Here is a 7,500-nt window from a genome sequence, read left to right as displayed (position 1 = left end):
TGTTACCTGCAATTATATGTTGATGCCTTTTGTTCAAAGGGTAAGTACTCTGCTGCTTTAACTGGTTCTTAGCAGACAATTTTACACACAGCACATTCTGCCTGTAGCTATACTCATATATTTTTCCTCTTAAAATTGTACTTAAGTATTGTAGGCTAATTCATTTAGAATTTATTATTATTTTTAAAGTACAATATTTTTTCTATGCAGATTAATACAATAACCTCTATATTATATAAGCAGAAAGAAATGCAGAAAGGTTTACATTACATATAAACATACATACTGCTATTTGTATATGAAACTTTTGTGATTAAATTAAAAAGTAGTATAATTTCTGGTTTATAATACAAATATGGATTAAACTGAAAGCCTTTGGAATTTTGCTTATGATATTTTTTTAGAGATAATTTAAAATGTGTAGCTTTAAAGAAAAACTTTTATGGAATTATAGCGGGTGAGCAGCTGTTTCCACATTGTTAGGGCACAGAAGTTAGAGTTCCGATTGCCACGTTAATCAGAAAGAATTGAGACTACGAAACCCATTTCATTTAATCTCACTATTGAATAAACAGCTCTGTAGCGATGCCTATTTGTACCTGTTTCTCTAATAAAAATGCAACTGTAGCTCTCAACACAAATTAGTTTTAATTATTTAAATGATATGAATTTGTCAAACATAAATAATCTAACACCTGTTTTGCCTTTTCATTTTATGAAAAAAATGTTTCATGAAAACTAATAGAGGATGATAGTGGGGAATAAAAAAGGTAGGTCTATGTATTTATTACAATTCTACAAAAAAAATAAATGCAAGTGTGGGCTGATTGCTGTCTAGCAGGATGAAGAAGCAGTCTGTTTCATTGCTATGCAAGGACACAACAGAAATCAGCAAAACAGAAGGATGTCTCACATACACTGGGTCAGTGCAACTCATTGTCCTGTGCTCATCTCTGAGAATTGGTGACAGTGATTTACAGTACGGCAGTTCGTCTTCTGAGTACAATGGTAACACTGCAAAGCGATGAGGGGTGTCGCTTAATCAGGGCACCAAAAGCTGCCATGATAGTCACCAATATATGTGAAACAAACTTCTTAGGCAAAGGAAAAGACAAATCTGAGGTGTGCTGCTTTGTATTTGTTTTAGTAACTTCATTTCAGGAGATCTGCCTGGCCATACACGAAGAATACCCTCGGTATCAGAAGGGTATAATGTGGTATAAAAAATAATTGGCAGGTAACTCTGGAAAGAGAGGTCTGTTTGTTTTCTCCACAGAATAGTATATTTGTTGTTTCATGCTACGTTTTGTTTTAAAAGGTTTGCTATTTAAAATTCTGAATATCTTGATACTGCCCTGAGTTAATTTATCATTTGGTTGAGGAGGGAAATTAAACATGTAATGCAGTTGTGGTTGGTGATGGTGGCCTCATATGGCACTTTGAGCAATGATAATTTGTATGAATTTCTGTATATTAAACCATACTTTAATATTTATTCTGTTTGTGGTGTATTAACTGTTATCCTTTCTTGGTAAAGAAAATGTGCTAAGTAGATAGTTACTGTTCTAAATCAGCAAGGCAATTTTAGAGTCACACAAAGCTGTTGAAACCTACCACTCAGTAGTTTGTCTGCCAGATTAATCATCTTTATTGTCCCTTCTGGAGGTGTCTCTCCTCCTTCGTGCAAAATATTTCCAGCAGGCAGACTTATCGTGAGAACTTACGACACTCCAAGGATACGATTATGTGACCGTCACGGTTAATATTGTGCCCTACATATCAATAAATATAGCCCAGGGTTTCAGAGCTGTCTTTTTTTTAAAAAAAAATGCAAATTACAGAAATTGTTTTCTAAAGCATTTTATTGTATTTCAGAGTGCATTTTCTCTCAAAATATTCCTATGATTCTTTTGCATTAGCTCTACTCCCTTCTCAGTGCAGTTAATTTAAAACACTTGTGCTCAATTTTTTGCATATCAGCCTCTTGGTTTAGACCTTTTGTTTGCAACAATTATTGTTAAATGATCAGTAAATCTACTGCAGGAAAGGTACTGTGGGACTGCTGAATTTGTTTTGGTGTCATTGGGATTCAACTAAAAGTCAGTAGTTAGAATTAAATCACAATTCTTGTGTTGCAAATAACTACAGTATATGACTGCTCATGAAAAATCTAGATTTGGGTTAGTTCTTGTTATTTTTGTAAAAATTTTTAAAAATGTATTACTTGAAACTATGCACATATAAACTGCAATGTCATTTAAAAGAAAAAAATAAAAGCATAAGGAAAAGAGCAGGGTATTTTCAAAAGTCCCACTCTAAATTGGAGAACAACTTTGTGTTGTAGCACTTTTGATGTTGGAGAAAGGGCTAGTAACTGTTTTTAAGCCTCCAAAGCTATTTCTTTGTTGATCTGACTGTAGCTTTGAGAAGAAAAAAGTCTTTTATGAGAAAAATTTCTTTTGCATTTATGTATTAGAGTGGAACTGCTCTTAAAAAGAAATAGAACTATTTTACAACCTAGTTAGCTAGTTTGTAATCTAGATACAGAAATTATTTAAGTAAAATTGTATTATCTTTGCTGATGTTGCGTTCAATACTGCAGTGTATCTCAAGAAGCTTTCCTGTTGCTAAAGGTATTATGATGACAAGTGTGTCAGGATGATCAGGTTTAATATTAGTATCTTTGAAATAATAACATGATGTATCTTAGTTTTTAGATATATTTCCCTAAATAATTATCTAATGTATTGATACAAAGTAAAAAATACTCTAATTGTTTGCTTTCTCTTCTAAAAGAGAAATATACACAGTCCAAACTTGTCTGAAGCCCAGTGAAATTTTGCATTAGTCTTACCTGGCATACCTATTCCTTGCACAATATGTTACTCCTTTTGAAGCACCTAGAGCTTGTAACACACTTTATTGAAACACTTTAATTTCTACTGTGCATGAATTTTAAATTCAGATTGGACCTTTAAGCACTATTTAGCTCTGAAGCAAAAAAAATGTAAGCCAAAAAAGGCCATATCTGAGAATCTCCCTTTACATGACAGTTGACAGAAACATCAGTGCTATTGTTTGCCAGCCTTCATGTCTGTTTATGTGATTGATTAAATTGTACATATAACTAGAAGTACTAAATAATTTGCATCCAGTTTGTACAAACTGATCTAACTTGTGATTTTTTTATTCATTTGAACTGAAATAGTCAGTGCCCTGATATATTCTCTTCAAATTTAATTCAATTATGTATTTAATGTAAACATACAGGCACATCTAAATGTGAGCAGTTGCAGTCTGTGAGGTGTTGAGGATGAGAATGAAGAAGCAGTAACAGTGTGATTTTATAAAAGCCACAAAACTGCAAAAATGTATCTTAAAGATAAGTTTACAAAAAGGAAGAAACCATTTTACTTTTGATTGTAATGATTCACAGAACAAGTGTATTTCCACTCAATTCTTACTCATACCCTGTCAGTAAACTCAAACCTCAGAGAAATTTATTCTGTTAAAAAAGTGCAGGTTTTGAGGTGTCTCGTTATAATTAATTTCCCCTCTGCAATTCAATTCTCTTTTTTTTTTTTCCCCCAATCAATGGGCAACACTTGCGGTACAGTGAAAAGAAGGGGAAATTTTGAAAAGAAGGATATTTCTAATCAGACTGCATTACTCACTGGGATCCAGTTTGATTGCATGTAACTAAAGCATTAATTTTTATCATTATTGTAGGTCATCAAGACAAGCAATGGAGTGTCATCACTGAGAATAATTTTAAGTCAGAAATTGGATTATGTTTTCTTTCCAGTATCAGCAGGAGTAGTAGGGTTCATGGCATCCATGGGTTTGCATTTCTGCTCTTTTGCTGTAAGCGTTTGCCTACATTATGTTCAAGCAGAACTCCTGACAAAAAAAAACAATTCCAGTTTTATCTGAGCATGTATATGTCTATATATAAATATAGAAAAATTAAATATTTAATTAATGTGTTTAAACAAAGCACAAATGGATATAAAAAAGGACTCAGCAGTGAATCAGTAGTCCAAATGTGCCCACAGATAGGCAGGTATATCTCTTCTGACTGCAGATTTGTGTGTCAGTCAGTGATATTCACAGGCTGACAGTAAAGCTCACGCAAGTTTGTGGTGGTTTGGTGGAGAGTCTCAGTTTTGAAGGATTACTGTGTAGTGGTGACCAAAATTAATGAAGAAACCAGTAACAGCTGAAGTGATTGATTCCAGCACAGGTGATTGACTCTATAAATGTAAAAGCTAACAGAAATGTTTGTGGTGGTCTTATTTTCCCAGCGTGAAGACATTTTCTTAGGGGTAAAAAACGCATTCCAGAAAAATTTTCCAAGGGGACTAAGGCTTTGACTTAATTTGGCTTCCAGAGAAATCCATGGAAGATTTTGCTCTAGTGAAAGCACTGGCAAGAAAACAAGGACTTCTAGTTAAGCGAGGTTTTCTTTTGTTAAGTTGCACTAGTATGGTTGAATTGCAGTCTCCTTTCATCAGTACTTAAAATGGGGGGTACTAATTTAGAATACATATTTTAGAATTGCTCACTCTGTCAACAATCCTATTCAAAGTTGAATGCTAACAGATGAACATTTGTCATTAGGGTTAACCTTAGATATCCTTAACCAAGGATAAGACTTCAAAAAAGTTTACTTCATGTAGGAGGGCATGCTCCAGAAAAGAAACATTTCTCAGAATCAAAAACTACTGAAATAAATCTTAATATTATTACTAGCCTTTTTGTTAAAAGCAATTAAAAACAGTTGCATTTCAGGTTAGATATCTTTATCCTAAATACTGTGCATATGAAAATCGTAGATGAAAATCTGATGATTTTTCTTCTGTAAAACAAAACTTCACTTCCAACGCTTTTAAAGATAGTTATTACATCGTCAACAACAATAAAGAACATTTGCAGTCATATTTTTAATTTGTGTTCTCCTATTAAGCAATCTTCCTGCATCTCATTACTTATTTCTTCAAAATAATGAAAAATTAATATGAATGTACCCTAAGATTACTTTTAGAAATATTGTTAGAGCATTGAACGCATACAGTGTATGTAGTCCTAATACTGTGTTGTTTTGAAGTGACATCTAAATTTTTCTTACCTTCAATGTGAGATAAACTGATGGATCTTATTTGTGTTTTCCACTTTCAACATCTGTAACAGAAAAGAAGTTATTTATTATGCTGAAGGTGAGTTTGCAAGTTTGTACCATCTCTAAGAATGTTTTGTAGCAAATGAAATTACTTGGTTGGCTAATATTTACCTTATTATTTTAAGCAATACAGTTGTGTGTGTCTTCAAAATGCCCATCCATTTCTGCCCATTGTCAAAATACCTTTGCCTAACATTAAAGCAGATATAAAAGGAAATGGAAAATAAAGAAAAAATCAATTATGTCCTGTTTTGCTACATTTTGAGTCAGGGTTATCTTATTGACAGAACAAGCACACTTAGCCCAGGTAGAGCAGGCAAAAACCCAAACCAAACAAACAAAAAAAACAACCAAAAAACAGGTACCTGTTTCTAGTGCATGTGTAAATGTATATATCTGTTTATGGTTTTAGCAGATATTATTTCACCAGACTCCACATCATTACATTAAAGCCAGAATGTTCCCCCTAAAAAGAGACTTCAAACTTAATGAATTCTAATTTTAATGCAGATTTGTTCTATCAGAATTTTTCTGTCCAGCTCACTTGAAACAACTATGCACTTGCTACAGTATTCGGAAAACTGTAACTGACAGGGTAAGTTAACCTCCCCCATATCCTACCTCAGAGAAGCAGCAAAGAGATCATTTTGCCTACAGGTTTATTTAATAGAACTATATTGTAACACCAATTGTAAATAATTTTAATTTTAATGAACATAATTTAATGATACTTCAATTGCAAGGTGTAATACTACCTGAAAAGTCTGATTTTTAAAAACTTGCAACGTGTTGTAATCACTTATTTTTGTAGATGATCCTGACTAGTGAATCACCGTACAATGTATTGTAGTGTGCTCTCTAGGATAAGGACAGGCAGACAAGGTCAAGGAGGTTAGACTATTTTGTCTGAGGATTCATTCTATCTGCAGAAAAAAACCCCTAATACTGCATATTATAATCTACTGGCATTTTCTACTCCTTCCTTCTGTGTGTACCCATGCTATGCAGCACAGGCTTAGGGGGAAGTTTACGCAGGCTGTTGCATTGCCTCCTGTCACTCCCGTTGCGAATTCCACCTCTTTATTTCCTCTTCCCTAGCCAGACTAAAAAATTACTTTAGGAAGATAAAAACCCCACAAAAACACAGTGTTAGAATACTGGCCATTTATGTTCTAGAGTTGTTTTCTCTTAACCTGGTGCGAAGGAGAGCACATACAAGAAAAGCTTTCTCCCACGTTCACCAGAGATTAGGCTGAACCCTGGCATTCATTTTTGCAAAAAATTGAACTGTATAGGCTACGAGCCTTATTATATTGCAGCCTGCACAAACCTATTAGTACTCTCAAATATTAGGCATGAAATCAAAGCAGTTTTGGAAACGTTAAGATGTGGAAATATGAAAGTGCAATTGCTGTATGAAAGAAGGTCTGTGTTCTAGGTGTGAGTGAACCATCAGTACGTTGCTAATAGAATGTTACGGAGAATGCCATCATAGTTACTGTCGTGGTTCAAGATGACTGGGACAAAGAACCACGCAGTCTCCAGCTCACTCCTCCTCCCAGCCCTGTTTCCACAGCAATGCGGAGGGAGACAATTGAACTAAAAAGGTTCAAGAGTTTGAGATTAAGGATAGGGAAGGTAATAGTCTACCATTTAAGATGGCAGGTGAAGACCCAGAGCAACTTGGGGAGAAAAACATAAATGTAATTCACCACCACCATTTACAAGGTGGGATAGTGAGAAGAATATATGAATAAATATGACCTGATCTTAAATACAGTTCACCTCCCCTACACCGCTCCCATCTACCCGGCTACCTCCCCCACCTCCCATCAGTGCAAGGCGGGCAGGGAGTGGGGGGTTTTGTCCATCTGGCCATTACTCATTGTCCATGACAGCTTCTCCTTGAGAAGAGGGCTCCTCGCAGTCTCTCCTTCCTGTAATGTGGTGCCACCTCACAGGAGGCAAACCTCTTCCTCCATCTGAGTCCCTCAGGGCCACGGATCGCTTTGGCCATGTCCCCCGCTGATGCTCAGTCCTTCTCCCCTCTTACATGGGGCTCTGCAAGTACCGACACATCCTGGATGTTCTCGCCGCCATCCGTCCCTCAGCTGTCAGGCATTCACCTTCCTGCCATCTCAGCCAGCACGGGCTTCAGGGAAGGGTCCTGCTCCAGCAACCTGCTCCCTCTCCTTCTCCTGTGGGACTCATCTCCCCCTCTTTCTGCTCAGGGCAATGTTCCTTTGTTCTCCTCTCCCCTCCCCCTCCTCCAACAGAACCCCCCCCCCAACCCTACAGACACTACCGCTCAAAGCAAGAAA

The sequence above is a fragment of the Apaloderma vittatum genome, unplaced genomic scaffold (assembly GCF_000703405.1).
Source record: "Apaloderma vittatum isolate BGI_N311 unplaced genomic scaffold, ASM70340v1 scaffold6293, whole genome shotgun sequence".
NCBI lineage: Eukaryota > Metazoa > Chordata > Aves > Trogoniformes > Trogonidae > Apaloderma > Apaloderma vittatum.
This window is presented reverse-complemented; position numbering follows the sequence as displayed.